Genomic DNA, 23,503 nt, shown 5'->3' with positions numbered 1-23,503 from the left:
AAACTTCTTCAAAATCTTGTCAAGGTATGTGCTCTGCGAAAGTCCAATTAAGCGTTTTGATCTATCTCTATAGATCTTTATGCCTAATATGTAAGCAGCTTCCCCGAGGTCTTTCATCGAAAAACTTTGATTCAAGTATCCCTTTATGCTATCCAGAAATTCTATATCATTTCCAATCAGCAATATGTCATCCACATATAATATCAGAAATGCTACAGAGCTCCCACTCACTTTCTTGTAAATACAGGCTTCTCCAAAAGTCTGTATAAAGCCGAATGCTTTGATCACACTATCAAAGCATTTATTCCAACTCCGAGATGCTTGCACCAGTCCATAAATGGATCGCTGGAGTTTGCATACTTTGTTAGCTCCTTTTGGATCGACAAAACCTGCTGGTTGTATCATATACAACTCTTCTTGCAGAAATCCATTTAGGAATGCAGTTTTGACTTCCATCTGCCATATTTCATAATCATAAAATGCGGCAATTGCTAACATAATTCTGACGGACTTAAGCATCGCTACGGGTGAGAAAGTCTCATCGTAGTCAACCCCTTGAACTTGTCGAAAACCTTTTGCGACAAGTCGAGCTTTATAGACAGTAACATTACCGTCAGCGTCAGTCTTTTTCTTGAAGATCCATTTATTCTCAATTGCTTGCCGATCATCGGGCAAGTCAACCAAAGTCCATACTTTGTTCTCATACATGGATCCCATCTCAGATTTCATGGCCTCAAGCCACTTTGCGGAATCTGGGCTCACCATCGCTTCTTCATAGTTCGTAGGTTGATCATGATCTAGTAGCATGACTTCCAGAACTGGATTACCGTACCACTCTGGTGCGGATCTCACTCTGGTTGATCTACGTGGTTCAGTAGAATCTTGCCCTGAAGCTTCATGATCATCATCATTAGCTTCCTCACTGATTGGTATAGGTGTCGCAGAAACAGTTTTCTGTGATGTACTATTTTCCAATAAGGGAGCAAGTACAGTTACCTCGTCAAGTTCTACTTTCCTCCCACTCACTTCTTTCGAGAGAAACTCCTTCTCTAGAAATGATCCATTCTTAGCAACGAATGTCTTGCCTTCGGATCTGTGATAGAAGGTATACCCAACAGTTTCTTTTGGGTATCCTATGAAGACACATTTCTCCGCTTTGGGTTCGAGCTTATCAGGTTGAAGCTTTTTCACATAAGCATCGCAGCCCCAAACTTTAAGAAACGACAACTTTGGTTTCTTCCCAAACCATAGTTCATAAGGTGTCGTCTCAACGGATTTTGATGGTGCCCTATTTAACGTGAATGCGGCCGTCTCTAAAGCATAACCCCAAAAAGATAGCGGTAAATCAGTAAGAGACATCATGGATCGCACCATATCTAGTAAAGTGCGATTACGACGTTCGGACACACCATTACGCTGTGGTGTTCCGGGTGGCGTGAGTTGCGAAACTATTCCACAATTTTTCAAGTGTACACCAAACTCGTAACTCAAATATTCTCCTCCATGATCAGATCATAGAAACTTTATTTTCTTGTTACGATGATTTTCAACTTCACTCTGAAATTCTTTGAACTTTTCAAATGTTTCAGACTTATGTTTCATTAAGTAGATATACCCATATCTGCTTAAATCATCTGTGAAGGTGAGAAAATAACGATATCCGCCACGAGCCTCAATATTCATCGGACCACATACATCGGTATGTATGATTTCCAACAAATCTGTTGCTCTCTCCATAGTACCGGAGAACGGTGTTTTAGTCATCTTGCCTATGAGGCACGGTTCGCAAGTACCAAGTGATTCATAATCAAGTGATTCCAAATGCCCATCAGTATGGAGTTTCTTCATGCGCTTTACACCGATATGACCTAAACGGCAGTGCCACAAATAAGTTGCACTATCATTATTAACTTTGCATCTTTTGGCTTCTACATTATGAATATGTGTATTACTATCTTCGAGATTCAACAAGAATAGACCACTCTTTAAGGGTGCATGACCATAAAAGATATTATTCATATAAATAGAACAACCATTATTCTCTGATTTAAATGAATAACCGTCTCGCATTAAACAAGATCCAGATATAATGTTCATGCTCAACGCTGGCACCAAATAACAATTATTTAGGTCTAATATTAATCCCGAAGGTAGATGTAGAGGTAGCGTGCCGACCGCGATCACATCAACTTTGGAACCGTTTCCCACGCGCATCGTCACCTCGTCCTTTGCTAGTGTCCGCTTATTCCGTAGTCCCTGTTTCGAGTTGCAAATATTAGCAACAGAACCAGTATCAAATACCCAGGTGCTACTGCGAGCTCTAGTAAGGTACACATCAATAACATGTATATCACATATACCTTTGCTCACTTTGCCATCCTTCTTATCCGCCAAATACTTGGGGCAGTTCCGCTTCCAGTGACCAGTCTGCTTGCAGTAGAAGCACTCAGTTTCAGGCTTAGGTCCAGACTTGGGTTTCTTCTCCTGAGCAGCAACTTGCTTGCTGTTCTTCTTGAAGTTTCCCTTCTTCTTCCCTTTGCCCTTTTTCTTGAAACTAGTGGTCTTGCTAACCATCAACACTTGATGCTCCTTTTTGATTTCTACCTCCGCAGCTTTCAGCATTGCGAAGAGCTCGGGAATAGTCTTGTTCATCCCTTGCATATTATAGTTCATCACGAAGCTCTTGTAGCTTGGTGGCAGTGATTGGAGAATTCTGTCAATGACGCAATCATCTGGAAGATTAACTCCCATCTGAATCAAGTGATTATTATACCCAGACATTTTGAGTATATGCTCACTGACAGAACTGTTCTCCTCCATCTTGCAGCTATAGAACTTATTGGAGACTTCATATCTCTCAATTCGGGCATTTGCTTGAAATATTAACTTCAACTCTTGGAACATCTCATATGCTCCATGACGTTCAAAACGTCGTTGAAGTCCCGATTCTAAGCCGTAAAGCATGGCACACTGAACTATCGAGTAGTCATCAGCTTTGCTCTGCCAGACGTTCATAACATCTGGCGTTGCTCCAGCAGCAGGCCTGGCACCCAGCGGTGCTTCCAGGACGTAATTCTTCTGTGCAGCAATGAGGATAATCCTCAGGTTACGGACCCAGTCCGTGTAATTGCTACCATCATCTTTCAACTTTGCTTTCTCAAGGAACGCATTAAAATTCAACGGAACAACAGCACGAGCCATCTATCTACAAGCAACATAAACAAGCAAGATACTATCAGGTACTAAGTTCATGATAAGTTTAAGTTCAGTTAATCAAATTACTTAGGAACTCCCACTTAGATAGACATCCCTCTAATCTTCTAAGTGATCACGTGATCCAAATCAACTAAACCATAACCGATCATCCGTGAGATGGAGTAGTTTTCAATGGTGAACATCGTCATGTTGATCATATCTACTATATGATTCACGCTCGACCTTTCGGTCTCTGTGTTCCGAGGCCATATCTGCATATGCTAGGCTCGTCAAGTTTAACCTGAGTATTCTGCGTGTGCAAAACTGGCTTGCACCCGTTGTAGATGGACGTAGAGCTTATCACACCCGATCTTCACGTGGTGTCTGGGCACGACGAACTTTGGCAACGGTGCATACTCAGGGAGAACACTTCTTGATAATTTAGTGAGAGATCATCTTATAATGCTACCGTCAATCAAAGCAAGATAAGATGCATAAAAGGATAAACATCACATGCAATCAATATAAGTGATATGATATGGCCATCATCATCTTGTGCTTGTGATCTCCATCTCCGAAGCACCGTCATGATCACCATCGTCACCGGCGCGCCACCTTGATCTCCATCGTAGCATCGTTGTCGTCTCGCCGATCTTATGCTTCCACGACTATCACTACCGCTTAGTAATAAAGTAAAGCATTACATCGCGATTGCATTGCATACAATAAAGCGACAACCATATGGCTCCTGCCAGTTGCCGATAACTCGGTTACAAAACATGATCATCTCATACAATAAAATCAGCATCATGCCTTGACCATATCACATCACAACATGCCCTGCAAAAACAAGTTAGACGTCCTCTACTTTGTTGTTGCAAGTTTTACGTGGCTGCTATGGGCTTAAGTAAGAACTCATCTCACCTACGTATCAAAACCACAACGATAGTTCGTCAAATAGACTCCGTTTTAACCTTCTCAAGGACCGGGCGTAGTCACACTTGGTTCAACTAAAGTTGGAGAGACAGTCTTCCGCAAGCCATCTATGTGCAAAGCACGTCGAGGGAACCGGTCTCGCGTAAGAGTACGCGTAAGGTTGGTCCGGATCGTCTCACCCAACAATACCGCCGAACCAAAGTATGACATGCTGGTAGGCAGTATGACTTGTATCGCCCACAACTCACTTGTGTTCTACTCGTGCATATAACATCAAACCATAAAACCTAGGCTCGGATGCCACTGTTGGGGAACGTAGTAATTTTGAAAATTTTCCTACGCACACGCAAGATCATGGTGATGCACAGCAACGAGAGGGGAGAGTATTGTCTACGTACCAACGCAGACCGACTGCGGAAGCGATCACACAACGTAGAGGAAGTAGTCGTACGTCTTCTTCCCGATCCGACCGATCCAAGCACCGTTACTCCGGCACCTCCGAGTTCTTAGCACACGTTCAGCTCGATGATGATCCCCGGGCTCCGATCCAGCAAAGCTTCGGGGAGGAGTTCCGTCAGCACGACGGCGTGGTGACGATCTTGATGTACTACCGACGCAGGGCTTTGCCTAAGCACTACAACGGTACGATCGAGGTGGAATTTGGTGGCAGGGGGCACCGCACACGGCTAAGGAACGATCACAAGGATCAAGTTGTGTGTCTATGGGGTGCCCCCTGCCCCCGTATATAAAGGCCAGGGGCAGGGGGTTCGGCCGGCTAGGAGGAGAGGGCGCAGGAGGAGTCCTACTCCCACCGGGAGTAGGACTCCCCCCCTCAATCCTATTCCAATTAGGACTCAAGGGGGAAAAGGAGAAAGAGGGGGCCGGCCCACCTCTCCTAGTCCTACTAGGACTTGGGAAAGGGGGGGGCGCCGGCTAGGCTTGTGGGCTGCCTCTTCTCTCTTTTCCACTAAGGCCCAATAGGCCCATTAGCCTCCCGGGTGGTTCCGGTAACCCTCCCGGTAATCCGGTAAAATCCCGATTTCACCCGGAACACTTCCGGTGCCCAAACATAGGCTTCCAATATATCAATCTTTACGTCTCGACCATTTCGAGACTCCTCATCATGTCCGTGATCTCATCCGGGACTCCGAACAACCTTCGGTACATCAAAATGCATAAACTCATAATAACTGTCATCGTAACGTTAAGCGTGCGGACCCTACGGTTCGAGAACAATGTAGACATGACCGAGACACGTCTCCGGTCAATAACCAATAGCGGGACCTGGATGCCCATATTGGCTCCTACATATTCTACGAAGATCTTTATCGGTCAGACCGCATAACAACATACGTTGTTCCCTTTGTCATCGGTATGTTACTTGCCCGAGATTCGATCGTCGGTATCCAATACCTAGTTCAATCTCGTTACCGGCAAGTCTCTTTACTCGTTCCGTAATACATCATCTCACAACTAACATATTAGTTGCAGTGCTTGCAAGGCTTATGTGATGTGCATTACCGAGAGGGCCCAGAGATACCTCTCCGACAATCGGAGTGACAAACCCTAATCTCGAAATACGCCAACCCAACATCTACCATTGGAGACACCTGTAGTACTCCTTTATAATCACCCAGTTACGTTATGACGTTTGGTAATACCCAAAGTGTTCCTCCGGTAAACGGGAGTTGCATAATCTCATAGCTATAGGAACATGTATAAGTCATGAAGATAGCAATAGCAACATACTAAACGATCGGGTGCTAAGCTAATGGAATGGGTCATGTCAATCAGATCATTCTACTAATGATGTGACCTCGTTAATCAAATAACAACTCCTTGTTCATGGTTAGGACACATAACCATCTTTGATCAACGAGCTAGTCAAGTAGAGGCATACTAGTGACACTCTGTTGGTCTATGTATTCACACATGTATTATGTTTTCGGTTAATACAATTCTAGCATGAATAATAAACATTTATCATGATATAAGGAAATAAATAATAACTTTATTATTGCCTCTAGGGCATATTTCCTTCAGATACGCTAGTAGAATAGTGAAAAATTAAAATTAAAAGTTGAAGCAAATGAAGCATAAGTCATGCTTAATTACGAAAAAAGACATGTCGTTGTGACTTACTGTATCCACTTCGAAGTTCTCATCCAGCTTGATGCTGAAGCGTCTATCATCAACTAGAAAATTTCTACCGCACAGGCCGCGCTGGTCTTCGTAGTGTTCGCACATAATGAAATCGTGTTCGTCGTCAAACGACATTCCTATGTTCATAGGTGAAACATTAAACACTTATTAGTTCTATTAATTCAAATAATTCTGTTAATTCAATTAGTTCAACTAATTAATTGAACTAATTCAACTAAGCACTTACGAAGAATATACCTAATTAATTGAACTAATTCAACTAACTAGTTTAACTAATTAATTCAACTAAACTAGTTCTATTAATTTTCTTACTAAAAATAAGGTAGCTAGTTCTATATAATAAAATGTTAATTAGATAATGAAATCTCATGTAACTAAATTAAATATATATCTAACATATAATTTATATCTATTTCATCTAACATTTGACATTAATATCTAACATATGTTCATATATAGGTGAAACACTAAACACTTACTAGTTCTATTAATTCAACTAAATAAACTAGTTCTATTAATTCAACTAAGCATTTACTAAAAATAAACTAATTCTATTAATTTCTTACTAAAATAAAGTAGGTAGTTCTATATAGTAATATTTTGATTAGATCATCAAATCTCATATACCTAAAATTTCTTACTAAAAATAAACTTGTTCTATTAATTTTCATACTAAAAATAAACTAGTTATATTAATTCAACTAGTTCAAATCTCATATGTATACCTAATTAATATCTAGCTATACTAATTCAACTAGTTCAACTTGTTCTAATTCATGTAAAATATATTGGACATTAATATTTAACATCCTTTCCATATAATTCATCTAACATTAACATTCTAACATTATTATCTATGTAATTTATCTAACATTAATCTAAACAGCAGAAAATAGAAAATAAGTAAAAACAATGTGTGTGTGTGGTGTGTGGTGTGTGGTGTGTGGTGTGTGTGTGTGTGTGTGTGTGTGTATCTGTGTGTGTGTGTCTGTGTGTGTGTGTGTGTGTGTGTGTGTATGAGGGAGGGTGGGTGTACGGGCGGCGGCGGGCGACGACGGGGACGGGCGCGGGGGGCGAGAGGCGGCGGCGATGGGCGCGGCGCGCGGGGGCGACGACGGGTGGTGGGGGCGACGGCGGTGACGGCGACGACGGGCGGCGGGGACGACGGTGATGGCGACGACGGGCGGCGGGGGCGGCGAGGGCGGCGCGCGATGGGCGACGGGCGCAGCAAAGAAGTTGGATCGAGAAGAAGTACTGTTGGTCGATGAAACTGATTTTTTGTAAGTGTCATATATATATAGGAGGGATCTTTAGTACCGGTTGGAGCCACCAACCGGTACTAAAGGCCAATTTTCGCCAGGCCAAGGGGCGGGAAACGACCCTTTAGTACCGGTTCGTGCCACGAACCGGTACTAAAGACCCCCCCCCCCTTTAGTACCGGTTGGAGCCACCAACCGGTACTAATGATTGTGCGCTGCCACCGGCGGTGAACAATGTTTAGTCCCACCTCGCCGAGCGAAGGGCAGCCGCACTGGTTTATAAACCCAGCCGCGGCTGCTCCTTCGAACTTCTCTATATAGCAGGCTTCTGGGCCTAACTAGGGCGCGCTGCCCTGTGAGTCTGCTGGCCCTTCTGGGCCTGCATTTGCACACCCTAGGTCTGGCAGGCCCACTGGGCAGCGCGACAAACATTTTTAATATAGTTTTTTCTTTTATGCATTATTTATTTTCTTCTATTTATTTTTGAGTAATTTTTTATATAGTTTTTTTCTTTTCTGCATTATTTATTTTCTTCTATTTATTTTTGAGTAATTGTTTTGTATAGTTTTTTCAATTTTCAGAATTCATTTTGTAGTGATTTTCAATTTCACGGTCATTTAGCTCTTTAAACAATTAGGTAAATGACCGAAAAACAACAAATGATGTCAGAACATATTGGAGATTGATGACGTCGCTTTGAATGCTGCATACTGAACACAAAAGAAGTCTGGAGTTCAAATAAGTTTAAAAAAACATTGAAGTGCCTGTGTAACAGATGAGTTCTCGTCTGAAACCCTGATACTCCGAAAGAGTTTGTCCAGTTTGTACACGAAGTGCGTCCAGTTTTTGCCGTGACCCTCTCTACTCTTTCGCAGATGCTATGCGGGTGAAATGATGATACCATGCCAGGTTTCAACATTTTCAGAATTCATTTTGTAGTGATTTTCAATTTCACGGTCATTTAGCTCTCTAAACAATTAGGTAAATGACCGAAAAACAACAAATGATGTCAAAACATGTTGAAAATTGATGACGTCGCTTTGAATGCTGCATACTGAACACAAAAGAAGTCCGGAGTTCAAATAAGTTTAAAAAACATTGAAGTGCCCGTGTAACAGATGAGTTCTCGTCTGAAACCCTGATACTCCGAAAGAGTTTGTCCAGTTTGTACATGAAGTGCGTCTAGTTTTTGCCGTGCCCTCTCTACTCTTTTGCACATGCTATACGGGTGAAATGATGATACCATGCCAAGTTTCAATATTTTCAGAATTCATTTTGTAGTGATTTTCAATTTCACGGTCATTTAGCTCTCTAAACAATTAGGTAAATGACCGAAAAACAACAAATTATGTCAGAGCATGTTGAAAATTGATGACGTCGCTTTGAATGCTGCATACTGAACACAAAAGAAGCCCGGAGTTCAAATAAGTTTAAAAAACATTGAAGTGCCCGTGTAACAGATGAGTTCTCGTCCGAAACCCTGATACTCCGAAAGAGTTTGTCCAGTTTGTACATGAAGTGCGTCCAGTTTTTGCCGTGACGCTCTCTACTCTTTCGCACATGCTATGCGGTTGAAATGATGATACCATGCTAAGTTTCAACATTTTCAGAATTCATTTTGTAGTGATTTTCAATTTCACGGTCATTTAGCTCTCTAAACAATTAGGTAAATGACCTAAAAACAACAAATGATGTCAGAACATGTTGGAAATTGATGACGTCACTTTGAATGCGGCATACTGAACACAAAAGAAGTCTGGAGTTCAAATAAGTTATTAAAAATAAAAAAGAGGTGCAATGCTGGTTAATTTGCTTCAAGCCTTTCGGAATAGTGTAGACTGCACTGCACATAGCTCAGTGGAATCTATGCTATTTCAAAAGGCTTGAAGCTAATCAACATGTAGGTGAGCATTGCGCATCTTCGTCATTGTCTGTGCACTCACGGCTTATAAACCGCTCATACTGCCTCTTTCTTGGCGAGGTGGGACTAAAAATCAGCTTACTAAGAAACTCTAGTACCGGTTCATGGCATGAACCGGTACTAAAGGTCTTCGTGGGGGCCCCAGCCTGACCATAGCCTGACACAGCCTCATTAGTATCGGTTCGTGGCATGAACCGGCACTAAAGGTTGCCCACGAACCGGTACTAATGATGCCCGCCCGCCTAGCCGTTGGAACCGGCACTAATGGTCACATTAGTGCCGGCTCAAATTCAAACCGGCACTAATGTGCTTCACATTTGACCCTTTTTCTACTAGTGTACGCACGATGACCTTGAGCATGTCGGAAGTCAGCAACTTGAAGGTCACCATGTACCCGATTTTGATCTGATGGGCAGCGACGAAAGTGGCCCAACCCTGATCGGGGGTGACCCTTCCGTTCATCAGCCGGACAGTGATCAAGGGCAAAAACTTCAAGGTAGTCATCGATGGAGGTAGTTACAATAACATCATCAGTATTGATCTTGTGTATTCTCTTGGGATATCAACATGGAGGCAGCCCAAGCCACATTATGTTAAGTGGTGGAATAGTGTTGGTAAGCTGAAGGTTACACATCATGCCGGGGTGCAATTCTCAATGGGAAGTTATGTGGACAAGGTGGTATGTGATGTGGTACCAATGCAAGCATGTCATCTTCTTTTGGGAAGGCCGTGGAAGTTTGATCACAATGCTACTCACCATGGGAGGTCTGACAAGTATTTCTTCATGCATCAAGGAATGAAACATGTCTTGGAACTAGTGGATCAAGCACTCAAAGTTGAGCAATTCCCACACGTGAAGAAGTCCAAAATAATACCTCAAAATCGAGGACGGTTTTGTTTGAAGGAAGGGAGGATGATGCGGACCAGGTCATGACCAAGGCATCAAAGAGTGAAGTTCATGCTAGCACATATGTTAAACCATTAGGGCAACCAAAGGAAGTCATCGGCAAAACCATTATCTTATTTGGGAAGCTTCCGGTGCCTATTTTGACAGAAATGACACATTAGATTTCTAGCTGCAACTTCCCACCTAAGCCTAACTAATTCTAGAAGGGTCTAGCATGTTTTAGTGGCTGCATAAGATGGTGTTTGAAGCCATCTTTCATTAAAAAAATGGTGCATCATTTCAGGTCTTGAGTCAAAAGTTCTGCAAGTTCTCATACAAGGTGTCCAGGAATTAATTCAGCGCAAGGCTCAACAAGTTTGCTCCTGCTACGACTTGGTGCTCATGAATTTACACTTCATTTTGAGTTGTTTTCACACCTAACTAGTAGGTGCTTCTAGTATAACTACTCCCCAGTTGTTCCATGCGAAGGGGGATGAGATTTCTAAGTTTATGTTTGTACACAGCCGGTGAGGTTGTGTTGTGCTGAGAGCACTAGTATCGTTGAGTGTTAGTTCGAGTGTGTGTGGATTTGTGGGCCTGTCCTTAATTCATATAGGATCCTTGTGGTTCCCTCTTGTGATTCTACCTAGGTTCATAAGTGTCATGATTTGGGTTGCGTCCTTATAAACCAAGCTAGTTATATGTTTCCTCTTGTTCTTTAGCATTTGAGAGAGATAGTTGCTCCTCCTTGTGAGTTGTTTGACATGCACTGCCATCATGTTTGTAACATGCAAAAACGGGACATATGCTGATGTAGTGTTGTCTTATTTTTGTTTAAACCCAATATGAGAATGAGGAAGAAAAATATATCGTGATGTAAGTCAATGATTCCTTTCATCATATGTGTAGAAACGTAGAAGTGCAAGCACAGAAACGGATGACCGGACCTTACATAGAAACGTAGAAGTGCAAGCACAGAAACGGATGACCGGACCTTACAACATACTCAAAAATATATTCCATAATGGGGTCTGTGCTCTTGACAAGTAGTTATGCAGTATTTGTACTTCTTTTAACACAGTACAAACGCAATCACTCATATATACGCGTGTACACTTACCCATATGAACGTATACACGCAGACCCTACCCCTATGAACACACACACGGACACCCTACCTCTTTTTACATGTTTCATAATTCAAATAGGAAACATGCAACAAGAGAACATGTGTTGCTCTTATATATTGATGTATCATTCTCTTATTATGTAATTTTGTGCCTGCTGATCATTGTTTCCATTTTTATCTTACTAGCGCTTGAAACTTAGGACTTGTTAAAAAAACTGATTGATTAATAATAAACCGGTAAAATTGATTAATCAGACAATTTCCAATTACTTTCTTATCCCCAGTCGACCGAGAACTAACTATAAGCGATATGCCGAACATTGATATGTTTACAGCTGTATGTTTCCAAGTCACTTCAGCTCAGGATCTAAAACTTGCAGCTACTTTTTTTGAAAACTTTCAGCTACTTTTTTTTTTTGAAAACTTGCATCTACTTTACGTCCAAAGATGCACCACAAACAACTTGCCTCTACCAAAGATCTCCCAGGACAAAGCCAGGTCATTGGGAAACCAGAGGCCTATTGACAGACTTGTGTACAATCTCAGATACAGATTCAGTGCAGTCCAGGTTTCCCATGCCTCAAGGGCCTATAGCAACTTTAGCTCAGCTGGTGATCAATGAGGAAAATGTAGCTAGTCACAGATTTGGCTGCAATAATTCTTATAATTATGTCCCTTGATTCAGAATATCACACATGTGCTGCAATTACAGGGAATTGTAATCCTCCATGTGTATGCAGATTGAATTAACTTTATGACACCTACGGGGCATCTTGTTTGTTAAAAATAAAAGAGCCTCATCAACCAGTCTCTCCTTGCCAGACAGAACTCGGACGAGCCAGACTCCCCGCCGACCGTCCGGCTCCAAATTTGGCCGTGTTGGTGTTACTCCATCAGTTACTGGACTCGGCGGTTCTAGCGGTTTATAAATGGCCAAATAAAAGCAAAAATCTAGGAGAGCTACTCCCTCTGTAAACTAATACAAGACCTTTTAGATCACTGTGATCTAAAAGGTCTTAATTAGTTTACAGAGGGTGTACTTAGTAAGAGAGGCCACATGGAAGGAAACATGCAAATTAACAGTAGCTAAAGGGACTGCAGTCTGCAGACTCCATCAAATATATATGAACACACTCAAGTTGCACACATGCCAAATCAACCAACATGTAGCACGCATGTGGGCTTTGAGGGCATAAAAAAGGACCGGAGGCGAGACTCGAGTCAACAAGCCAAATACAGACAATTGCTTGATGTATGTGTCATCCTTCCTTGCAATGATCAACCAGCAGCCAGCCAGACACAAAATAAATCCCATATGCAGCGGGTTAACCCCTGCAATAATGCCATGTGACGTGATGAGAAACCAACCTCTCTTGTTATTTAGATGCAGTGAAAACATGTATCTTTGTGTCATTCATATATTATGCTGACGAAAGTGAAACATGTATCTTTGTGTCATTCATATATTATGCGGACGAAAGTTGGGTTGGTCAGGGTATATAAATATATGTATCCCATCTTGCTTTCAGGAGGACCAAATGCAGTGGCGGACCCAGGACGAAGACTGGAGCTACACAAAGGTGTATCACTAAGTTTGTTTCTCCCACTTACACGCTATATTAAAGGAAACCCAAACGTACCTAGTGCCCTGTGCACCAAATGTGTCTTCAAACTTCGCTAACCACATAGTTGTTGCAGTTCAAGGACGTACATTTTACTAGGCATAAGCTTCAGCGTGACATTGGAAACACATCTTATATTTATATATTTACTAATTGGAGGCACCATAAAAAGCTCCACATTAATCCACATCAACAAAATTAATTTAGCCATCCAATTTTATATTCGATGGTCAAGATCTCTAAAAAGACGTTGCCTTATTTTAAAGAGAAACTACGTACTTCCTCCATTTCATTATACAAGGCCACAAACTCAAATTACAGGTACCAAAGTAAAATTTAATGACTGATTTGCAAACCAACTTTTCTTTTCGTTAACTGGGATCATTAATACGCCCACATGCATGCAAGGAAGGAATGAGAAGGAAGTAGCACAGTGTCATTATGGCTACATGCATGAAACTACTAGACAAGTTGCTAGTACGAGAAAACATCATTAATTTTTATCTCGATTATTGTTAGTGGCCTTGTGTAGATGCAAAATGTATTTTTTATAGTGGCCTTGTATAAGGGAATGGAGGGAGTACATAGATAAGCTTTGAGCTGACACGTCCACCAATTTCAAAATAAAAATAAAAATAGGGAGGTCGTGTGCCTTCTTTCCTTGAAGGGGCAAACAAATAAGAAGAAGTCCTCATGCCCCACATCTCATATGCATGTCCCAAAAAAAGACGTTGCCTTATTTTAAAGACAAACTATCTACATAGATAAGTTTGAGCTGACACGTACAACAATTTCTAAAAAATATAGGGACATCGTGTGCCTCCTTTCCTTGAAGGGGCAAACAAATAATAAGTCCTAATTCCCCACGTCTCATATGCCTGCCCCAAAAAAATGTATGCATGTACAAGAAAGAGACTTAAACCTCACATTCTGGAAAAAGGGGAGTCTTCTTGATTTTGAAAAGGGAAACGTTTGGGGCCGGGGCGCCGGCCGAACCACTCGGCCGGTCATGCGCGACCCGTGCGATCCCCTCCCATCATATGGCCAGCCTTTCCGCGTGGATGGGACATGAGGCTGACGGGGCCCACCAATCGCTCGCCATTAAAACGCCCCACGCGGCTGCACTGCTTCCTCTCTTTCTTTCATCTCGCCGGTCCCTACCTCAGTTGGCCGTCCTCGTGGCCGTTTGCCGTCCCCGCCGGCCGTCCTCATCGCCGGTGGCCACCCGCACCGGCCGTCCTCGTCGCCGTTCGCCGTCCTCACTCGCCGGCCTCGGCGGAAGTTGGAACCGCGTCGTTTCCTGCTGCAACCGGTGCCCAGGAGAGCTTCCATCATGGATGGCGAGCATGGTGACGGCGAGCTGCGAGGACGGCGGCGCTGTTCCGAGCAACACTGCAGACGTCGTGTTTTGTGCTACGTGCTACAACCAGTGTCACATTTTGCTACAACCGGCATCCCACTCAGCTACAATCAGCGTCGCATTTTGCTACCACGGTTTGAGTCGACGAGCTCATAAGCCATGGCTGCATGCGCGATGGGGCTGAGCACCGGTGCTACCATGACAGGGGGCATCACCTGCGAGCTCACATGCAAGTCACCCATGGCTTACAAGCTCGAGGCGGACGGCGAGCTAGGAGCACCATGGGAGACTCCCCCTGATGTTGCAACGGGCGGTCTGGAAAGCTACAACCAATGCAAAAAAAAAGCTTCAACCAGCGACGGCTGGAGGTGGAAGAAGATGACAAAACGCTGCAGTTTTGCTACATGCTTCAACCGGCATAGATTTTGCTACAACCGACATAGCATTTTGTTATGACCGGCGTCACGTTTTGCTATAACACATAACTTTTCTCTAGTTGCAGTGTCAGGTTAGAGCTTTCTTTCTTAACGATTGAAACTTTTTCATACACGGTTGAAGCTTTCTCCGTCCACGGTTGAAGCTTTTGCGTAAACGATTGAAACTTTTTTTTGTTTTGAGCAGCCCTTGGTTAAAGCTCTCTTTATCATCTGGTTGAAACTTTTTTCATCTAAGGTTGAAGCATTTTGCGTCAGTGGTTGTATCTCCTCGTGAATCGCAGTGCCAGTTGAAGCTTTTCCATCTAGGGCTTGAAGCTTTTCCATCCAGGGGTTGAAGCTTTTTTAACAACGTTTGCAACACAGAAGGTGTGCGACAGTTCAAGCCTTGCCTCGGTTCAGACGTGAGCTTGTCTTCAAGGGCGCGCGTCTGGTGATCTTCGCCGCCGCAGCTCCGACCACCGTAGCGGAGTTGTGACCATCATCGGGGGAGTTGCAACCGGCGCACACGCTGCTGCATGCACCGAGCCAACATGAAACACAGGTGGCCACCGGCGGCGAGGGCGGCAAACGGTGGCAAGGGCGGTGACCGGCGCTGGGGGCGGCCAAGCCCGGTGGTGCTTCGAGTCTGGGTGCCTCGCTCATCCATGGCGGCTAGATGCGTACACTAGCGGAGGAAGAGATGAGCTGCGTTGACTTGGTGAGGATTAGATCTGACAGTTAATACAGAGGTAAATCGGGCGACTGCGGTGCGACCGGCTGAAACTTTCGGCCGGCACACCGGCGCAGATTACTGCCTTTTTGAAAAAGAAATCTATGGAAAGCCAACAAAATTAATTTAGCCATCCGTTTAAAATTTATTGGGCAAGATATATTAAAATATGTTACCTCATTAAATAAAGAAATATCACGTACATAGACTGGATTAGGCTGACACGAATGGAGATAGAATGTAGAAAAATACTTGACTGAGGATGAGGCCAGTTTTGCTCTCCTAAAAATCAATTTCATTTATACATAGTATAAAGAAAGGAGAACTAATGGTTTAAATATAAACAATAATTCTGAAAAGATAGTTCCTAGCCCGTGCGGGTGCACAGGTTGAGGACTAGTGATTTTAATTTAAAGCTAATCACCGGGCAATTTTGGATGCTATACTAGCTAATACTTGCATCCAATTGCAGTGTCAATCCTATATATGGCATGGATGCTATACTAGCTAATAAAAGCGAAAAATAGGAGCAAGCTTACCCGTTCACATAGTTGGCGGAGACAAGGATGGCGGGAAACCCACATAGTTGAGTACCTAGTCCCACAGAACCGCTCAAGCTTCATAGTCTGGAGATTGAGTGAAAAACAGCCTGGGTCTGGCATTTCCGGGTCATCTGGTAACCCATGTATGAGTAAGTATCCCCCTGCTACACCAAGGATGACATAGCGAAAATGATGGGGCAATGGGACTACGTCCTCCGTTTGCGGCTGCCTTGGGTCACCCCCGGTACTAAACAAAATGGTATACCAGAGGTGGTACGAATCGTATACACGATTGTGGCCGAGAGCAAACATCCCAATCCTCCCTTCGCTTGCCTCCACAAAGGCCGCCTGACCCCGGGCAGCAGGCGGGAGGTTGGCGGATGAGAACTCCATCGTACTAATGTCGAGCATGAGCAGCTTGTTGATCCGAGGTATCGACCAGCAGAAGGGTCCGTGTGCGTGGTAGCGCTTTCCGAAGGCAGTGGAGAATCGCGCATCGTACCTGCTTCTTGGGACCAGAGCACTCCAACCATCAAATGTGACGGCGTGCCATTGTCCGGTGAAGAGAGGACGAATAGGACTAGCTGCTGGGTCTGGCATTTGGCCAAGCACATGACTCTGAATCTGAAGGGAGCATCCGCAGCAATGTCGGCGCCCTCATCCCTGCCGGCAGGAGCAAGGAAGGGCTCGCAGTGATATACCAGATCGGAAAGGTCCTGGGGGAGGGGAGGTAGTAGTTGGTAGCGTCGGTGCAGCGGCCAGCGGGTCGCGGACGGCGATGTCCCTGACCAGGGGGCGGCCGTCGGTGGTGACACAAAAGGAGGGCGCGGCCGTCGCGGAAGTCACAGCGATCCCAGGGCTTCTCGCGGGAGGGGAGGAAGGAGCAGGAGAAGTCAGTGCCGATGAGGCTTCGCGCGATGGCGGCGGACGGGTGGGGCGACTGGGCTAGGACGAAGGAGTCCGAGAGTATGCCTAGGAGAGGCGGCTGGTGAAGGCTACAGTATCGGCGGAGAAAGGAGTGGTCGGAGATGACGCGTCAGAGGGAGGGGCCGGCCATGGAGGCGCGGGCAAGGTCGGTAGCCGTGGGGACGCGGAGGAGGATCTCCTCCGTGAGGTGGTCTGGGAGGGTCGCCTGCGTCCACACAGTCCGGGAGGCGTCGGGGTTGCATGACGGCGCCGCGTGGGCATCGCGCCAGGGCGGCGTCGGAGGGGCGCCGGGTTAAAGGTTTTGGTTACCGAATGAGGCATTTTTATCAAGGGGGACTGATAAACGCGGTTACCACGGTTATCGAGAAATACCGAGAATATTTCAAACGAATTTTACAATTGAATTTTGAATTCAAATAACTGAATGAACGAACATTTGACCGAGAGACCTCTCAAAACAGGAACTAGGTTGCTACCAACACGCCATAACCAACTCTCATAGCATTAATTAGATCCTACGTACTTTACTATAAATTGAGTGTTTAAATTCAAAAAATTTAAAAAACTGGTATTTTTTGCTTGGTACGGAGATTTACGGAGGGGCACGGAAATATGCGGTAACCATGGGAAATCTCGAAATTTCGATCGGTAACCAAAACCTTGGTCGGGTCTGCATGGAGGCGCAGACGATGCCATTTGGTGCGGAGTGGTGTGGAACAAACGAGGGGATTGGTTTTGCTTCGGGGTTTGGTTTTTCCGTTTCTACTTATCTCATCTTCTGGAAGTGAAACCCACCTTTCGTTTCTGCTTGTGTTCCTATTTTACAATAAAACGAAATTACTAAATTCCGAATCACATGGATTTTGCATAAGATCCGAATGCACCAAGAAGCGTTCGGTCACAATCGTATATGGACGCTCTCGCGATCCTGTCCCGCTCGCCCGCTCGCCAGTAATCTCGACTGATTTTTCCATGTGATTTGTGGACTGTTTTAATTCTCATTTAAGGAGAACGATACACACCTGATTTTTTCTGTCATTTAAAGAAGGTTTCAATTTTCATTGAAGGAGAAAGATGCACGTCTGATTTTGTTCGCGTGGTTTAAGGACGGAGATAATGTATGTTTTTTCACGATGAAAAGATTGTGAAAAGTGGGATTTGAGCGGACATGGAGTATGTGATCACGAGCACACACGCACTCGGAATCTGACCCCTTCGTTTCAGCTTTGCGATTCTCTCTATTCAATGCGTTTGATACGGTGCTGGTCCACCAGGACAGAAAAAATGTAATATACTCCTGACTGGTGGGCCATCTTTTCGACGGGCGTTTGTACCCCGTGGACGATGAGAGGCGGAGCTGTGGCTCGACATGCTGCCGACGTCCTGATCCATGGATCGGAATCTGGGCTTGTCCGGTTACGACGTGAATCTGCTGCAGTAAATACGGGTAGGCGGTAGGGAGAGGGCGGCATGGAATTGTTGTCACTATATTCATTTTCAAAGAGTTTTATGAGTCTCGTGATACATAGTCCAACTTTTTAGATGAGCGGTTGTTTATGGAAGGCTACATCGACCTATCAAACCATGAATTATATTTTTGAGCATGGTTGTCGACCAAGCCTCGTAGGAGAAGAAACACTTAGGAGGAACCATGACAAGGAACATTCATATCTACGGCAACCTACTCACCTCCCACTGCTGATGTGCCATCCTCCAACCGTCGCTATACCGGTGCAATGACAGCAGATGTGGTGGCATCCCCGACCCTCGCCGCCCACGTGGGCAGCACCGCTAGCACATGCCTCCCAGCAAGCATTCAACATTCCAGTGGAACACCAACGCTCAACGACACACCAGTTACATGGGGCATCACATGAATGGAGAAGGTGTGGCCACTCTGGAATCTGGATGGATGAACATGTGAAGTTCATCAACACATGGGAACAACCCCAAACTGCCAGACAACTGCGGGGATTCTTGGGATTAGCGGTCTACTACAGGAAATTGTCCAAAATGTTGGCGGTCTCTCTTGGCCCACAATGATCTTCTGAGGAAAAATACCTTGTTAATTTGGACACAAACTGCAATATTCCAAGCGCTTAAACAAGCACTAGTGCAAGCTTCGGTATGGCACTTCCAGGTTTTATAGAAAAGTTCATCATGGAAACTGATGCTAGTACCAGGGGGATAGCAGTAGTGCGTATGCAAGATTCACACCCAATGTCATACATCAACAAGTCATTGTCGTCGCGCAACTAGGGATTGTTGGCTATCGGCATATGAAAAAGAGTGTCTTGCTCTGCTGTTAGCCGTTGATAATTAAATGCAAACCCACCATCTTCGTGAATGCTTGTTGTTGAATTGGCGTGTTGAGCCTCTGATATGTCAGGTTGCGCTGATCTATCTTGATAATAAACTCTGAGTATTGCAGGTATGTGCGCCAATTGAAATCATATACATAGCGGGCACATCCAACTGTGCAGCATATGCACTTTCGCACCGTGAGCACGACAAGGCAGAAGAGTTGGCAACCATTTCAGTTTGTCGGCCAGTGTGGTTGGGAGCCATCCTCAACAGTTACAAGACGAACTGCTAATTAAACTGCCTACAATAAGCAAGATACTCACAGACTGTTTATGAAGGCAAGGCACAAATTGTGTCATAGCAGATGCAGGGATCAACAATGGACATATTCAAGCTGCCCACATAAACAGGATACTCACGGATGCTGCACTGCAAGGAAGGAACAAGACTCCCAACCAGTAATGGAAACAGAAAAGCAAAGGGCTGGGAACTTATATGTTTACCGCTGTATGTTTCCAAGTCACTTCAGCTCAGGATCTAAGGCTTCAGCCTCCCTCCTCCGCGTGCTGAACGCCCCTCCTCTTCCAGCCGAGGTGCATGACGGGGCCCAGGCCCCCTCCCTCCCGCTCTCTCCCCACGGCTCCGGGGGGGGGGGGGGGGGGGGGGGGTGCTCGCTCCTCCGTGGTCATCTCTGAGCTGGGGGAGGACGACACCGTGGAACCAGTTGTCAATGCCATCCCTGTTGCCGCTCCGGTTGCCCCCGACGAGCAACGCCGCAGCCCCCGGCTTGCTCTCCTCGAGCCCGCCACCTTCGTGAGCATGGAGAAGAAGGCGGTCAAACGCAAAGCGTTGAAAGAGGCTCTCCTCGGCTGCTCGCCTCGCCTGCAGGGCAAAGCCCTCAGTCTCAAGGTGGTGGAGGCGGTGGCCCATCCTTTGAGCAAGAAGGCGCTGGCCGAGCTACGTGCCGCTGCCTCCATCCCCTCCTCCTAGGTGAACCGCTCTGCCAATGTGTAGACGCCTGGTCCGTCATCGCTCCGCCCCGGCGGGAAGCCCCGTTGGTGTCACTTATGTCCCCCCTCTGTTTGGGAGGTGTATGGCTCGCATTGTTGTGTGTGTCCGTGTTCGGGTGTTGTCTCCGTGTCCTCATGTCTAACCCCCCAGTGTAACTCTCTCTTTCCTTTCTTGGAACATCCAGGGCTTAGGTGAGTCAGATAAGTGTGATCGGGTGCGCGCGGCCGTCGACTCGATTAACCCCTGTATTGCTTGTCTCCAAGAAACGAAATTGGCTAGTCTTGATTCGTTCAAGCTGGCCTCCTTCCTCCCCGGTCGCCTCTCTGCCTTCACTGTTCATGACACGGACGGGAGCCGAGGTGGGACTGTCACTGCCTGGGATCCCCGTCTCTTCGCTATGGCTTCCTCCTCCTCCTCTCGATACTCTCTCACCACGGTCCTTCGCTCTACTTCCATGAACCTCTCCTTCACGATCACGAACGTTTACGTGCCCGCTGACCACTCTTTCACTTAGGCTTTTGTGGGGGACATCCGTGAGGTCGCGGGCGCGGTCTCTCCCCCGTGGCTCATCTTGGGTGATTTCAACCTCATTCGGGCGCCTCACAAGAAGAGCACCCCGCGTTTCGCCGCTGCTAGAGTGGCCTCCTTCAACTCCCTGATTAGCAACCTCGCTTGGCTTGAACTGCTACTCTCTGACCGTCTCTTTACATGGACCAACAAGCGCACCCCCCGACCCTTGCTCGGCTTGACCGGGTGTTTCTCGACACCGGGTGGGATGCCCTCTTCCTGGACTCCTTGCTCTGTTCGCGCCCTCGGGCCACTAGCGTTCACGTCCCCATCGTGGTCACCGCCTTTTCGAAAATCCGGGCCTCCACTCGTTTCTTCTTCAAGACGGCGTGGTTGACCGACCCTCTCTTCCTCCCCTCCACCCTACCCTCCTAGACGGGAAGCCGCCGTGGCCGGGACGCGGCCGGGGACCTGGCCTCTCATAAGAAGGCTTTCTGGTCCGCGGCCAAGACCTAGAAACGACAACACCGTTACGTTTCCACATTTAGGAATGATTGTGTTTTCTTGATTGATCTCTTGGATTTCTTGGAAGAATGTCGCTGCCTCTCTGCAGATGAGGCCTCCCTCCGTGTCGACACAAACCGTGCGTTGGACGCTGCGGTCCGGCGTCAGGCGGCCTGCTGGAAGATGCGGGGCAAGTGCAAGGGCATGCGCGAGGGCGATGAGAACACGCGCATCTTCCGCGCGAATGCTTCTCAGCGCCGGCGCACCAACTACATTCGCGTCCTCGACGTCGGCGGGGCTCACGTCATGGGACATGCAGAGAAGGCCGACGCCCTCCTGGGCTTCTATTCCAGCCTTCTGAGCCGTGAGACGGCGCCCATTTGGTGCTTTGACGTGGAGGCCCTTTTCGGCGCCGCTCCCCGCGTCCATGGGCCTTCTCTGGTGGCCCCTTTCGGCCCCGAGGAGGTCAAGCAGGCCGCCTTCTGCCTCGACCGGACGAGCGCCCCGGGCCCCGACGGACTGGGGCCTGCCTTCTACCGCGCTGCCTGGGCGACCGTCGGCCCAGACGTCTCCGCCTGCTCAACGTTGTGCATGCCGGCACGGCGCGGCTGGACGGGATCAACCGGGGGCACATCGCCCTGCTCCCTAAGAAAGCGGGGGTGCCGACGCCGGGATCTTTCCGGCCTGTTTCTCTCCAGAACATAGATATCAAGATTCTCTGTCGTGGCCTTACCTCTCGGCTGCAGAAGCAAATCAGCTCTATCGTCGATGAGGATCAGTCCGGTTTCATCCCTGGGCGAAGCATCGCCGAAAACTTCGTCTATGCCGCCGAGATGGTGCAGTGCTGTTTCATGAGGGGGGGCCCCACCCTTGTGCTCAAGCTCGACTTCGCCAAGGCCTTCGACTGCATGAACTGGGCGAGTCTGCATGCAATCATGCTGGCGCGCGGGTGCCCCAAGCTCTGGTGCGATTGGATGGACGCAATTTTCCACTCCTCGCGCTCCGCCGTGCTTCTCAACGGCGTCCCGGGAAAGTGGTTCCTCCTCCGCTGCGGGCTGCGCTAGGGGGACCCCATCTCCTCATACCTCTTCCTCCTCGTCGCCGACGTGCTCCAAAGGCTGATTCGTTGGGACGCCTTGATGCAGCACCCGTTGGTGGATGGGGAGCCGCCGCTCGTTCTGCAGTACGCAGACGACACGTTGATCATCATGCGCGCGTGCCCCCTCACGACGGCGCGGTTCCGCTCCACGCTCGACGACTTCGCCGCTGCCATCGGCCTAGTCATCAACTACTCCAAAAGCACTCTGGTCCCGATGAACGTCGATGACGACACCCTGGCCGCGGTCGTGGTTGTCGTGGGCTGCAAGGTGGAGGGGTTCCCGCAAACCTACTTGGGGCTCCCTCTGTCATGTTCCAAGATGTCGCTCACTGACTTCCATTTCATCATCGCCAAGGTGGATCGGTACCTGGCCGGCTGGCGTGCTCGCCTGCTCTCTCCGGCTGGGCGGCTGGTGCTTATCAACGCCGTCTTGGATGCCCTCCCGTCTTATGCCATGGGCGCGCTCAAGCTCCCCAAGAAGGTGGTCGCCACGCTCGACTCCCTCCGTCGGGCTTTACTGTGGAATGCTGCCGATCGCGCGTCTGGGGCGCAGTGCCTCGTCACTTGGGACCGAGTGTGTCGTGCGAAGGCTGAGGGCGGCCTTGGGGTCCGTGACCTCGCCTCCCAAAACGACTCGCTCCTGCTGAAGGTTCTTCACCTGCTCCACACTCTGCCCCTCACCCGGTGGGCGTCGTGGGTCTGGAACTCGCTCAGTGAGCGCCTCCTCCTGGACGCTCATGGCTCGTCGCTTGCCGGGAAACACTGCGCTCACCTCCGGAGCCTCATGCCCCTCTACCGCTCGCTTACCCGGGTCGTCGGCGGCGACGGGCGAACGACCGTCTTCTGGGAAGACCACTGGCTGCCCTGTGGCTCCCTGCGCTGCGCCTTCCCGGCGCTTGCCTCCCACGCTGCTTGCACGGAGGTGTCTGTCTGGGCGGTTCGCACCCTTGGGCTTGACACGGTCCTGGTGCTGCGGCTCTCCGTCGCGGCCT

At 47.1% G+C, this 23,503-nt stretch overlaps 1 pseudogene; it reads right to left on the bottom strand.

The window, feature by feature from the left end:
• Positions 1-14,273: 14,273 nt before the first annotated feature.
• Positions 14,274-18,844, bottom strand: LOC123153966 (uncharacterized; annotated as a pseudogene).
• Positions 18,845-23,503: the final 4,659 nt, after the last annotated feature.

Source organism: Triticum aestivum, chromosome 7A, assembly GCF_018294505.1.
Source record: "Triticum aestivum cultivar Chinese Spring chromosome 7A, IWGSC CS RefSeq v2.1, whole genome shotgun sequence".
NCBI classification, from domain to species: Eukaryota; Viridiplantae; Streptophyta; class Magnoliopsida; order Poales; family Poaceae; genus Triticum; species Triticum aestivum.
This window is presented reverse-complemented; position numbering and strand designations above follow the sequence as displayed.